Genomic DNA, 15,305 nt, shown 5'->3' with positions numbered 1-15,305 from the left:
TTTCTGTCTTCCTTGGCTCATGCCCCATTCTTCCACGTTAAAAATTCATCATTCCAATCACTTATTCCATCACCATATTTCCTTCTTGCTTTGACCCTCTTACCTCTCTCTTATAAAGATTCTTACATTTGTATTGGCCCACTCAGATAATTCCAGTAGTTTAAGATCCTTAATTTATTCACACCTGCCAAATCCATCTGTCAAATATGGTAACACACACAAATTCTGGAGACTGGGATGTGGACATATCAGGAAAGCTGTTATTCTTTACACTTCAGTCTTCCTTCTAGCTCCCAAAGAATTATGTCTATCCCACGTACAGCACGCGTCCTGTGAGGTCTCAGACCATTACATCATCCACTTAAAGCTCAAAATTTCATTTTATCTCATTGACTTGAACGTCCAAAATCCAACTGGGAAACTTTCATCATGATTCAAGGCCTGGGAAGAACACTGCATGTTTCTCAGTTCTTCCCTCAAGGACCAGAGCTCTACCCTCTGGGTCCTTGGTTTTGTCCACTGAGCCTGAAGCTCCACCATCAGAGATGTTCTGATTCCTTCTTGAAGATAGCAAATGTTTGCAAAAGAGAAATTGTATCATACTGTCTCCTTTTCACAAAAGAAAGTATTTCCAAATACTGCAGAATTTGGGGAGCTCAGTGGCCTTTGTTTATTTTGTCCTTTCTCTGTCCCTTCGGTTCGAGCTGGCAGCATCTCTGCCTGTAAAAGGCCCTTAAGAACCTTGTGGATCTCCCATGAAGGGTATGGGGTCTGACTCCATCAGACAAGATCATCCATGGTTCTCTTGTGGACAATCCTACCTCTATTTCTGGATTCTGCTGAGATAACTGAAAGAATCCATGAGACACATGCTAATTATCTCTTCAAAGAGCTCTCTGTGTGACTGAATACACAGACTATACTTATCCTCTCAAAGCACTAGCAAAAAATTGTCCAGTCATATACTTTGCAATAGCTTCAGAAAAAGCATTCCTGACTGTGAACTTTATTATTATTTATTTTAGCACCTTTTGCAGTCTCAATAGACTGGGGATTTCCCACATCAACAAATCCTGGTTCCTTTTGGCTTAACAGTACTTTCTTGAACTTATCTCTTTCTTTTTGCATTTTATTACAAACAGCAAAAAGATATTAGGTCATACCTTCAATTTATTACTTGAAAATTTTCTCAGCTAAATATCCAAGCTCATCATTTACCACATGGCTATATTATATGTTCACATAACAATTCATCTGCTCTCCACAAAACTGCAGAACACAGCTAAGCTTTATACCATTATATGAAAAGGATCCACTTTCCTCCTGTTTTCAATAACATATTCCTCTTTTCCTTTAGAATCCTCACCAGCATTCCTCAGTTCAGATTTAATGTCCTGTTTCTACCAATGTTCTGCTTAATGAGTTAAGTGTTCTCTAAGACAATATAGATTTTCTCTATCATGCTACCCACTTCCTTTTGAGTTCTGTCTAGCAACAACTTTAGCATCCATATCCTTAACAACAATTTGTTTAATGCAATCTACGATTTTTAGAATGCTCAAAATTTCTTCCAGCCTCTAGTCATTACAATACCCAATTCGAAAGCCACTGCCAAGTGTTTACTATACCCCACTTCTAGGTACCGAAATCTTTTATTAGTTTCATTTTGTGGCTGTAGCATATTGTCATAATAACAGTGGCTTAAAACAACCAAATCTTATCAAGTCTGGAGGTGGAAGATCTAAAACTGTAGGCAGAGTTGCATTCCATCTAGATGCTTCAGGGTAGAATCTGCAGAATCCATTTCCTTGCCATTTCCCGCTTCTAGAGGCTGCTGGCATTTCTTGATTTATGGCCTTTTCCTCTATCTTCAAAAGGCCAGATCATACTGTAGGTCTTATAAGAGCACTTCTGATTATAAGGCCAATCCAGATAACGGAGGGTAATCTCTTCTCATCTCAAGATCTTTAATTTACCTACATTTTCGAAGTCTTGTTTACCATTTAAGTTAATGTATTCACAGGTTCTGGGGACAAGGACATGGATATTCTAAGAACGCTATTCTGTCTTCCACATTGAGTGAGTGGTATACCATACTTAAGCTATTTTTTTACTCATATTCTAAGGCTCCTTCTCTTATAACTAGTCATGTGATTACTAATCTCCCAACATACCCCATTTATACTATTATCACCTTTTCCCACTCAAATCTTTCCACTAGTAATGGAGAAGTCTCTCAGCTCCAATCTTTCAGTTGGCTATCTAGCTATCACATTGCTTCCAGAAATGTTTTCCTTACCCCCTCCCATTTTGGTGCCTTGTTTAAGTGGCTTCCAAATAACTGGAGAATACCATCTAAAATTCTTGGCATGACATTTATGATCTGCCATAATCAAGACTCACCAATTTTTCTTTCATATTCTTAGCTTCCCCCATCTTCCATAAAATAGGCAGAGTACATGGATTTAGGTTGTTTCATAAACTTAACTGTCAATTAGTAATATTTTCAGTATGTCTATTTTCTGAATGGTTCTCCCTTCTACCTTAGTTAATTCAAAGAGAACATCTGTTTTGAAGCTTTCTCCAAATACCCTCATCTGGGTATTTGCTTTTCCTTCTTTTATGTCAACATAATTAATTATTTACAGTATTGATCACAGTCTACTACAATAGACTATAGTGGGATTTGTTTTATAATTAAATGTAAATATTTCTGTTTGCTTCTTCCAAAAAGCCCATACTAATACCTCTGTATGCAATATGCATGTGAGCAAAATTTGTATTGAAAGATAATATACACACAGAGAAGTGAACGCAGAATACATGAGGAGTTTGGTACATTTTGACAAAATGAGCACACTATGTAACTCAGCATTCACATCGAGAAATTCTCTCCATCCTGTGCTTTCCCAGTGAACTCTTCCCAAAGTAACCACCATACCAAATAATAATACCACGAATTATTTGTGCTTTCACATTGCTTACAAATGGAATCATACCCTCTACCCACTCCAGTATTCTTGGGTTTCCCTGTGGCTCAACTGGTAAAGAATCCGCCTGCAGTGCGGGAGACCTGGGTTTGATCCCTGGGTTGGGAAGATCCTCTAGAGAAGGGAACGGCTCCCCACTCCAGTATTCCGGCCTGGAGAATTCCATGGACTGTATAGTCCATAGGGTCGCAAAGAGTCAGACACGACTGAGGGACTTTCACTCTATATACTTGGCTTCTTGTGCCCAAAATTATGTTTGGGATGTTTAAACATGTTGGTGGGTGCCACATATTCTATCCATTGTCATTAGTATTGTAGTGGTTGATTGTATCAATTAAAACAACTTTTTTTTGTCCATTCTACTATTGATGGACTTTTAGGTACTTTCAGTTTGGGGTTTTTAGAATTAACTGTATTGTGAATATATTTGAATGAGTCTTTTGGTAAATATGTATATTTTTTAAGGGGCATATATTTATAGACAGGAATAGAATTACTAATTCATAAGGTAATGCACAATCAGATGTTAATAGATATGCCTAAAAAGTTGCTTTAATTATTGTAGCTTTATAACGTTTTCCAGAGTGCTTATACTAATTTACATTCCTACCAGATATGCATGGCAGTTCAAGATGTTCCAAATCTTTGCTAACATTTGTCAGTACATTTATTTTAATCACTTTGGTGGCTATGTACTGGGATATCACTATACTTTTAATTTGCATTTCCCTGGTGATTGAGGTTGAAAACCATTACATTTTGTTCATTGGCATATCTTCTTTTTTAAAGTGCTATTTCAAGCTTTTCTTCATTTCTCTGTTGAGTTTTCAGTGTTTTTCCTTGAATTTGATTTGTAGGAATTGTTTATAAATTCTGGATAACAGTTCTTTGTATATACATATATATATACAGAAAGGTAGAGCATTCAAAAGAAGTGATGGAGTGGAAAAATATAGTCCAAGCTTTCTCATGTTCATAGATGCAGAAATCTACACCAGAGCAAAATAGTAGCAAATCATATGTGGTGATCCATAGAAAAGAGAGCATATCATGATCATATTGGGTTTGTTCTAGAAATGCAAGTCTGATACAGCACTTAAAATCAATCAAATATTTCAGAATAAATGAGAAAAAATCATGCAGCAGTAGAAAAAAAATACATCAAATTTCTTCTGCACTGTGGTTTGCTTTTCACTCTCTAAAGAGAAGTTCTAATTTTAAATAAGATCCAAATTTTCAATTCTTTCCTGTTGTAGTTATTATGTCTGTTATTCTTAAGAAATCTTTGTGCCCATCACGATAATGAAAATATGCTATTATGGTTACTTATATATGTTTTATTATTTTCATCTTTTGATCTGTAATTTCTTATTGTATGGTGTGAGGTAGGGCATCGAGATTTAGAGCTTTTATTTAATGGAGATCCAATTTATTGCACATCATTTAAACAGACTATTATTTTCCTACTGAAATGTAGAGTTACCTTTGTTATGAACTAATTGACTATATATGGGTAAATCCACTTCTGGAGTTTATATACCCATTTCCTCTAGTCTGTTGATTTATCCTTGTACCACACACATGGTCTCAGCTACTGTAACTTTATAATGAGTTTAGATATCTAATGGTATATGCCTACCAATTTTTTTTGTTTCGTTTCATGAGTGTTTATTATTCTTAGCCCTTTGTATTTCCATATTGAATTTTAGCATAAGATTATCAGTCTTTATTTTAAAATTTTGGGGGTTTTGATTAAGTTTGCATTGAATCTAAGGATTAATTTGTTTAGAAATGATATCTTAATAGCAAGTATTCAAATCCATGAACAGGTCTTGAAAGTTTCAGTCCACATGTTCAATTAGATTTGTTCTGAAATACTGGGATTTTTAAGAAAAATTTTAAATACTGTATTTAAAATTGCATTTTCATGTTTGCTGCCTTTGATGGTATAGACAAAAAATGTTGAATTTGTACATTGACCTTCTGGAATTGCTAAACTAGTTGATTGTAACAGTCTATATTGTTTTAATTTCTTATATATCAATCACATTATCTGTAAATAAGGATAGTTTTTATTCCTTTCTACAAAGGCTATGACCTCTAGTGTAACGCTAAATATTAATGGTGAGAGTGGGCATTCTTCTGTCACTTTGATTTCAGGACAAAAAGTTTCAATAATTACCAGCAAGTATGTTTTAACTCTTTTTTACATATATTTTTATTTTCAGAAACACCTAAGCACATTAAAGACATTTTCCTTTATTTCCAAGAGTTTCCTTAAAATCATGATTAAATATTGAATTTTGTCAAATTTTTTATTCATCTACTGATGTATGTGATTTTTTTCTGTTATTCTGAAATATTTTTATTGATTTGTAAATGTTACACCAGACTTGCTTTCTACAACAAACTCAATGCAATCAATGCTATTGATTATCAACATTATTGATCAATGTTAAATGTTATCTTTCCTATGGATTACTGCATTTGACTTACTCTTGTTTAGATTTTTGCACTTACGCACATAGAAAAGTCAGACTGGAGTTTCCCACTCCACTGAGTTTAGCATTGCTTCTTTTGCATGAGCTTGCTTTCTGTGGGGGTACCCCTTCCCTGCCTTTCTTTCAGGAGAGATGGAGCCATTCTCTTCTGTGGTTTCCGTAGCACCTAGAGCATTCTTCTGTGATAGGCCTGGCCATTGCCACACCAGACCCAGGAGAAACAGAATGCCAGTGTTTGCAGCTAGGAGGTACACCACTGATCTTTCTTAAATCAAATGGGATGGTGATTCATCCCTTAGGAACACAATCAGATAATAACTTGGAGATTTTACTCTTCATCTTTGATCCTTACTGTACCTTTTCTTTGGGCTTCCCTGGTAGCTCAGTCAGTAAAGAGTAGGCCTGCAATGCAGGAGACCTGGGTTCAATTCCTGGGTCGGAAGATGCCCTGGTGGAGGAACCCACTCCAGTATTTTTGCCTGGAGAATCCCACGAGCCTGGCAGGCTACTGTCCATAGGGTTGCAAGAGTCAGGCAACTGAGCGACTAAGCACGCAGCTCACGGTGCCTGTTCTGAATCACTCTCACCCAGCTACATAGTCATGAAAATAAACCGCTCTATTAAAACACGCAATTTAATTTTCCTCTGGCAAACAGACTCAGAAACCTAAAAAATAATCTGTACTTTCAACTAGCCAGAGACGGCTAGAATGTCCCGGATTCTATCTCAGGAGAGATGTGTAGACAAAGATAACCCTCCTTGTAATGCGAATGCCATACTTCACACGTAACAGGAACCAACGTCCCTTTGGCTCTCCTCAGTAGTGGTTCATCAGCAGCATATTTATCATTTCTAGATCGTTTATAAAGTTATCCTGACAAACAATACAAAATGCACCGCAATAAAACTGAAGAAAGTAATTTTAACTTTTAGGTTTAATAAATACCAGCCATGTGGAAATTCTCCAAACAGTGCTTTAACTTGCCTGTGAAAATGTTATAAGAGTAAAATGCTTACAGATGCTGGATTTCTTTTCCTTTTAACCTCAAAAATCACTTTTACAAGGACAAGAATTCTGGCAATCACACTAAAGTGGTTATTCTTTTTTCTTTTTTTTTTTTTTTTGCCTGCAGATTCACATTTCTATGACTTAGTTTCATTGATAAACTTTTGGAAATATATGAACTAGCATCAGATCAGATCAGATCAGTCGCTCAGTCGTGTCCGACTGTTTGCGACCCCATGAATTGCAGCACCCCAGGCCTCCCTGTCCATCACCAACTCCCGGAGTTCACTCAGACTCATGTCCACTGAGTCAGTGATGCCATCCAGCCATCTCATCCTCTGTCGTCCCCTTCTCCTCTTGCCCCCAATCCCTCCCAGCATCAGAGTCTTTTCCAATGAGTCAACTCTTCACATGAGGTGGCCAAAGTACTGGAGTTTCAGCTTTAGCATCATTCCTTCCAAAGAAATCCCAGGGCTGATCTCCTTCAGAATGGACGGGTTGGATCTCCTTGCAGTCCAAGGGACTCTCAAGAGTCTTCTCCAACACCACAGTTCAAAAGCATCAATTCTTCAGCGCTCAGCCTTCTTCACAGTCCAACTCTCACATCCATAAATGACCACTGGAAAAACCATAGCCTTGACTAGACGAACCTTTGCTGGCATCTGCTACTGCTAGATCACTTCAGTCGTGTCTGACTCTGTGCGACCCCATAGACGGCAGCCCACCAGGCTCCCCTGTCCCTGGGATTCTCCAGGCAAGAGTACTGGAGTGGGTTGCCATTTCCTTCTCCAATGCATGAAAGTGAAAAGTGAAGGTGAAGTCGGTCAGTCGTGTCTGACTCTTAGCGACCCCATGGACTGCAGCCCACCAGGCTCCTCCATCCATGGGATTCTCCAGCCAAGAGTGCTGGAGTGGGGTGCCATTGCCATACGCTGTGTCAAAAAACTGGGTGATCACACTCCAGCTCCTGAGACTTTATCATCCACTTCTCTTCATTTTCCTGCCTTAATTATTTAATATTTGGTCATAAAACTGAAAGATTGATGATCTCCTTTATATTATTTGTATATGATTATGAAAGTAATTTTAAGCTGTAAGTGTTCTTTGATATTTTACATTAGTAATTTCTAATTTACTTTATTTGCATATTATCAATGGACACATATTTGACTGTATTTGTCCATTGTCATTTTGCCACCTAACATCCTTGAATGATAAGACTCCAAAGTGTGTGTGCATGCTCAGTTGTGTCTCACTCTTTGTGACCTCGTGGACTGTAGCCTACCAGGCTCCTCTGTTCATGGAATTTTCTAGGCAAGAATACTGGAGTGGGTTGCCATTTCCTCCTCCAGGGGATCTTCCTGACCCAAGGATTGAATCCATGTCTCTTGTGTCTCCTGCACTGAGCAGGCTGATTCTTTACCAACTATACCAACAGGGAAGCCCTAGGACTCCAAATAAATTTGATACTGATGAACAAGACATATTATTTAAAACATACAGCTAACTTACCCACATTGTTTTATGTTACAAATATTCATCCAAAGTTAAACAAAAAGAGAAAGAAAACAATGAAGAATAGAGAAACAGCCTATTAATCGAATGTGTTTGGAGAAAAGAGCCAAATAAAGTGAATATTTAGAGTTCTCATTAATCCATTATAATCTTTTACTTTGATTTATCCCAATAAACAATAGTAAAATTAACTGATACTAAGTTTATTAAGCCATACTATTTCTAGCTGCAAAATATCTAAAGTAAAGTGAATTAAGTGAAATCAGCAAAAGGTCAGGAAGGGTCAAGGGAAACAATAAAGACTCTGCATAGCAGTTCTTAGATAATAAGAGTCACTACAGTGACTATCTCTGAGATTTGAGTAAAATAAGCATCCTCAAAATGTGCTGGGAGAGTTAATGAATACCCAGAACACTAAAGTACTAGAGATTTTTTTGTGGAAAATAAAAGAAGTATTTAGAACATTTCATAAACCAATTCAGAGCACCCTGAAGGGGACAGTGTACTACACAGCTTGAATAGGTTCGATGATCTTGCTGATAATGTGATGTTTTTTCATTGCTACAATACTCATTTCTCAAGTGACTGCTTCATCTAAAAAGATATTTACCAGTATGAAGTAGTAAGTTATGGAGAAACTTAGATTCCAGTCTAATCTTCAAAGGATTAGACTGTAAAACAAATTTGATCATCCATGTGGAAAAACAAGGACCATGTCTATCAGGAAATCAATTAACACAATCATTTGAGTGAATGAAATAATATTGTTGTATTTTGTTGAAGTATTTCTTCTCATTCAGCGTACTTCCTTCAAAAGTGTTGTTAAAATATATCCGTGATACTCAGTGCAGGAGGGAGCATTGTAAGTCTTACGATGTAAGAATTGAAATGAAATAGAATCATATACCACTGTATTATGCATATGGCAGGCATTTAATAAGTGATTGTTAATTAATGTAATGAATCCATGTAATATAAGAGCACATCTTCTGTCTTATTAACTTGTAATAGACTTTAAACTGTGGTGTTGGAGAGGATTCCTGAGAGTCTTGGACTTCAAGGAGATCCAGTCAGTCCATCCTAAAGGAGATCAATCCTGATTATTCATTGGAAGGACTGATGCTGAAGCTGAAAGTCCAATACTTTGGCCACCTGATGCGAAGAACTGACTCATTGGAAAAGACCCTGATGCTGGGCAAGATTGAAGGCAGGAGGAGAAGGGGATGACAGAGGATGAGATGGTTGGATGGCATCACCGACTCGATGGACATGAGTTTGAGCAAGCTCCGGGAGTTGGTGATGGACAGGGAGGCCTGGTGTGCTGCAGTCCATGGGGTCGCAAAGAGTCGGGCACGACTGAGTGACTGAACTGAACTGAACTGAATAGACTAAATAAATTAAACCCCTGGGAGCAATATTTCTTTAACTGAATTAGAACTCTAACAGTAATTTTAGTCACTACATTTGCAATATTTGAGAATACAGATAAAATAAAAACATGATTATCCCTGGATTAGAATTCATAAAGTTGCAATTTTACTCATTATAAGTATTTAAATGGAATTAATTTTACTCATTCCAAGAATGTAAATCCCCCTTAATTTGGGACCTGGAAGGACTGTTTGTGATATTTGACACCGAGGCAAAGCCAGCTCAGTTGTTAAGATGAAGGCATTTGAAATGTGCACAAAGTTGTCATATTATCTGGTGAATTACACAGAAAAAAAAAACAAACACACATGAGATGCTTTTGAGATATCAAGTGAAGGCAAATAATTTCCCCCAATATTATAAACAATAACAAATCAAGTGTTAAAAAAGAAGGCAAATTAGGAACAGTTACTATGAGGAAAAAAGAAATTTCAAAACAATAGAAAATATGTATAAGGGATTAAGATAAGAGAATCACACATTGAGAAATTTGCCAAAGGCGGAATTCCCTTTCACACCTGGCCCCCTGGGCATGCACACTGTTCTTTTCACCTAGCTCTCATCTCTCTTTTCTGCTGGTTCACACATTTTCAAGTCACCACCTTTAGGGTGATTTCCCCATCTGCTCCAGGCTCAATTACACTCAGTTCTGCTCTGATGCTTATTTTGAAAATGTGAATTTGTTCCAGAACAATTGATAGAAGGGAATGATTTGATCTTGCTTATGTGTGATTTCCTCAATGAGAAACAGGGAGTGAATACAAAAATGGCATTGGCTGAACTTAGGCTGAATAGAAACACATAAAATGCACCATACACACCCCTCAGACATGCTGAGCTCACTGCATGCGTTAGCCGCGTCCATCTGCATGAGCTACAACCGTCCCTCTGATTTCAGCTGTCCGTTCCTTCTGTCCCTCACAAAAATACACAGCTACAACTCTCCAGTGGCAAATACAAACGTCAGGTTTTAAGGTAAAAGTAGCCTATATGTTGTGTTATTTATATATTTGATAGCAATCCACTTTGACAAACAGTTCAGTTCAGTCGCTCAGTTGTGTCCGACTCTTTGCGACCCCATGAATCGCAGCACGCCAGGCCTCCCTGTCCATCACCAACTCCCGGAGTTCACCCAGACTCACGTCCATCAAGTCAGTGATGCCATCCAGCCATCTCATCCTCCATCATCCCCTTTTCCTCCTGCCCCCAATCCCTCCCAGCATCAGAGTCTATTGTTGCCTGGAAAATCCCATGGACAGAGGAACCTGCACAGTTCATGAAGTTTTGCAGAATCAGACAGGACTGAGCGACACACACACACACACACACACTATATATATATATATATTTATCACAGTTATATATTGATATCAATATATTAATATATATAATAGCAGAGGATGAAATGATTGGATAGCATCACTGATTCAATGGACAGAAACTTGGGCAAACTCTGGGAAATAGTGAGGGACAGGGAAGCTTGGCAAGCTGCAGTCCATGGGGTTGCAGAGTCAGACACGACTTAGCAACTGAACAACAGCAATATATATATAAACAGTGCTATACTTTTATTAGATTCCTATCAATGTAAAACCTGTGTCACTAATGAAATGTTTTAACGTTATGCTCCAAATCCAGATCTTCTTAGTCCTGTATTTTTTTAATTGCACATTTTTTATAGTGTGGCAATCTTTAGAAAAGCATATGCTGTATTATAGAGAACTGACTGTACGTTCATTAGTCGCTTCCTCTTCTATAATCCAGTCGTACTTAGCATACGGGGTTGCATTTCTTTGCATACTTATCTATTTCTTTCACCAGAATATGCAGAGAATCAGGGACTTGAAGCAAGCTGTTCAGAGTCACTATGTACCCAGGAGGGTGGGTGAAGGACCGCAGTGGAAATAATGGGTGGGTACTGGGTGATGCGTGATGTGCGGGAGGGAAACCAGGATAAAGGCTAAGCAGCAGCCTCACTGGTGTCTTGGAGTTGCTGGATGACAATGAAGATGGAAAACATGGACTGCCTTTTGTCCTGCCAAAACCCACTGATTTCATCTCGTAACTGCTCTTTTATTCCTCTACGTGAAGGCTTCATTATCCTACCCCCTTACTATGATGACAACCATTTGCTCTCCTGTTAACATAATGTTTGCATCCTCCCCAAATTCCTGTGTTGAAGTCTTAACCCCAAAAGTGAAGTGATTTGAAGATGGGGCCTTTAGGAGGTAATTAAAGTGAGAAGAGGTCATGAGGGTACAGTCCTCATGATGGCGTTAGTGTCTTCAGAAGAAGACATACCATAGAGCTGTCTCTCCCCTTCTCCCTCTCTGTTCAAGCACAAAGAAGCAATCATGCGAGCACACAGCTATATAATGGTGACCCATAAGCCAAGGGAAGAAGCCTCAGAATGAAACCCTCCTTACAGCAACTTGATCTTGGACTTACCAACCTTCAGAAATGTGAAAAAAATAAATTTCTATTGTTTAAGCTGCCTTAATGTGAACGTGAAAGTCACTCAGTTGTGTCCAACTCTTTGCGACCTGATGGATTATACAGTCCATGGAATTCTTCAGGCCAGAATACTGGAGTGGGTAGCCTTTCCCTTCTCCAGGGGATCTTCCCAACCCAGGGATAGAACCCAGGTTTCCTGCGTTGCAGGTGGATTCTTTACCAGCCGAGCCACAAGGGAAGCCCAAGAATACTAGAATGGGTAGGCTTTGCCTTCTCCAGGGGATCTTCCCAACCCAGGGATTGAACCCAGATCTCCCACATTGCAGGTGGATTCTTTACCAATGGAGTTATCATGGAAGCCTAGTCTATGATAATTAAGCTGCCTAGTCTATGATAATTTATTTCTGCAGCTAATATATCCCCATAAATGCAAACTCTACTTTGAAATATATGTAAGGTATGTATATAAGCAATGAAGAACTTTTGAAACTCTTGATTGGTTTCTCAAAGCTATAGGATAAAGTTTAAATATCTGTGGCTGTCACACCAGTTCATGATTTTAACTATACATACCCTCCCCGGCTTACCACTCATCAGTCTAATTTCTCAACACCAAAATCCAGTAGCTCCCTTAGCACATAGTGTTTTCCCATTAATACTTTTGTTTATACAAATTTTCTGTTTAGAATGTCATTTTTCTTGGCCTTTATGTGAAAATCTCCTAATTTATCATTTAACATTTGGCTCTGTCCCCAACTCCTCCAGAAAATTTTGCTAAGGGCTAGTCTATTCTTCCATAATAACTCCCATAGCATATCTTTATCATTGCTTTAAAGACATCTATTTCAATATTTGATTATAAGTTCTTTGAGGACAGTGGTCACTTCTCTTATTTTAATTTTTCCATATTACCGGATGTATAGCAGATACTCCATAAATATGTATCAAATAAACAAACAGATGTGCCCAGCACAGAGACTTGGCAGAGTGTCATGTTCTCAATAAATGGCAGTTGTTACCAATACTTATGTTATGCTCTAATGCTCAACCAGCATTAGCTTTCTTTGGGAAATGTGAAAATAAGAAAGAGACTTGAGAAACAACATTATGTTGAAGTAGATTCAAATAATTTTTCTGACCTTTTGCAGCCTCTTGAAAAAATTTTTATTACACATTTATTGTTGTCTGTGTTAGAAAATGCTGCAGGAGGTTCTTCGAATAGTAGGTAATCCACAAAGCTGAAAATTCAGCTCTAATAATCAGTTGTTGTCCATTCTCATATAGACAATATTTTTTTAAAAAGTGAAAAAAGTAAAATATTCCTGTATAACTTACAATATAGGTGGAATTTGAAATTTGGATCTAATTTTTTTTCAATTGACTGATAATTTGAGAGAAAAGTAATATCACTTCACTTTGAAACACACATCCTGAAAAGTCTATAGCTCCAGCAATCCAAAGAAGTTCAACCTCCTATAAAGAGTGAAAGAGAAAGTGGTTTTATTTTCCATTTGGGCTATATGTATTTATTTCTTTAAAGATGCTATCTGAAGTGGGTAAAGGCAAAGTCGTTCAAGCTAATACTTTAGACGAGGAGCACATGCGCTGAAGGTGCATCGAAAATGTCATAAAAAAGTCATCTCATGTGGGAGCCAGTTTAGCCGTTGCTCTAAGAAGTTTTCCTGAGAAAACTGCTTTAACTGAGAAAGCAGTTGAAGTAATTGCATCTTTTATTTTCTTTTATTGCACAAGGTATCAATAAATACTGCTGGTCTTAAGCATTTTCCATTCAGAAGCAATCTTCGTTCTTTTCCATTTCCAGGTTTATCACCAGTTTAAATTGTTAGATAGAGTATGTTGTAGGTACATTTTTCTGATTCAGAAAGTCTCTGAAAAACACATTTTGTTGTGACCATTAAGGAATAGGCAAATTATTTATTCTTAATATTACAATATTACATTTAAAATAGGTAATCTATTCTTATTCCCATTTATCATACTTTCTTTTATCTCTTTTTAAAGGTATAAGAAGAATCGTGGCCAGGTTTTAATTGTTCATATCATCTCCAATCTGTATTTAGTACTGTCTGAAAATAGCTGAACCGTGTTACTTCCACTGTATTTTACCTGTTCACTGTCTTACTCAGCAAGGACAAACCAAGGTCAAATTTCATTTCATCCAGGACTTTGACAGTTGGAAAAAAACAAGCTAAGTCTTTAAGGCTTAATTCAAATGGTCCCACTTTGATTAAATTTTTCTGCGTCTTCTTTCTTCTAATTCCCAGTTTATTCCTCCAAAGTGTACGTAATGAAGCTTAAGCAACAGAAAACATTTTTAGAAGATTATAAACTCTTCGTTCATTCTATTCATTCTGGTGTTCCTCATTAATGCTGAACACAGAAGGCCCTTGATAATCATTTTGTTGGTCATAACTATGGCATAACTTGCTATTATTTAGCTGAGTGGAATCCATAACATTTTTAAAGGATTGGGTGGGGATCTTAAATTGTCATCTGCTCATACATGTAACACACTGAAATCCATAGAGACAGATTTGGACAGCTCATGGCTTACAGTTTTACAGAAAACTGTAAGATCAGTTTTCTCTCCTGACTAAATGCTATTTGAGACATGGGATTTTGGAGCACATTAAGAATATTAGGCCATGGTTTTGACTGCAGCATCTTCCTAAAAAATCCACATGTAGAAGTATCATGTCTGCAATCAAGCTTCGTATTAATACATTTACATGCAAGTCACAAACTAAGATCTATTTCTGCCATATGGACAGCCACAAAATCTCACAGATTATTTGAAGAAAGGAATAAACTGCACTTTTAATATAATCATAGGATAAGCAACCCTAATTTAACACTTTTATTTCTAGGTCAGCTATTCCTTCACTTTGGGATTTTATGAATCAGACTATATCTCCAAGAGGGAAAACTTCTTTCAAGTAAAGACATTAAAAATAGTATATCCCATGATCATCATTTCATTAAGAAAAGATAACCCAAAATCTGTAAGTTATTATTAAAAGACATGCAGTGTAGCATCTATGGAAAATGGAGGACTAGAAAATACCGACTTTTATGTGTCTGTATCATGAAGGAATCTGACAAAGAAAAAAAAGTTGGTCTTCCAGAAGAAAAGATATGTTTGAATTTGATAATGTTTTTGTTTGAGGCATGAATACCATCAGATATCTTTCCCTAAATTTAATATCATGTTCTAAAATTTCGGTTAGTAATTTAGTTTTGAAAATATTTCCCAAGTTTTGGATGGAAGTTTTTGTACTTTTGAAGAGAAATTTAAACTATTAGTTGGGGAATCAGGCAATTACCTATAGTTCCCCTATGATCTGTATTTAAAGAGTATTTTGTAAGGTTTTATTTAAGATAAATTAG

General features: G+C 37.1%; 1 protein-coding gene across 5 annotated transcripts in view; it reads right to left on the bottom strand.

Annotated features, from left to right (window-relative positions):
* RALYL (RALY RNA binding protein like) overlaps window positions 1-15,305 on the bottom strand; it is an 829,045-nt gene that overhangs the window by 266,036 nt on the left and 547,704 nt on the right. The window lies entirely within an intron of this gene.

This window comes from Bubalus bubalis, chromosome 15 (assembly GCF_019923935.1).
Source record: "Bubalus bubalis isolate 160015118507 breed Murrah chromosome 15, NDDB_SH_1, whole genome shotgun sequence".
Classification (NCBI taxonomy): Eukaryota; Metazoa; Chordata; class Mammalia; order Artiodactyla; family Bovidae; genus Bubalus; species Bubalus bubalis.
The sequence above is the reverse complement of the archived record's forward strand: the minus strand, read 5'-3'. Positions and strand labels throughout refer to the sequence as shown.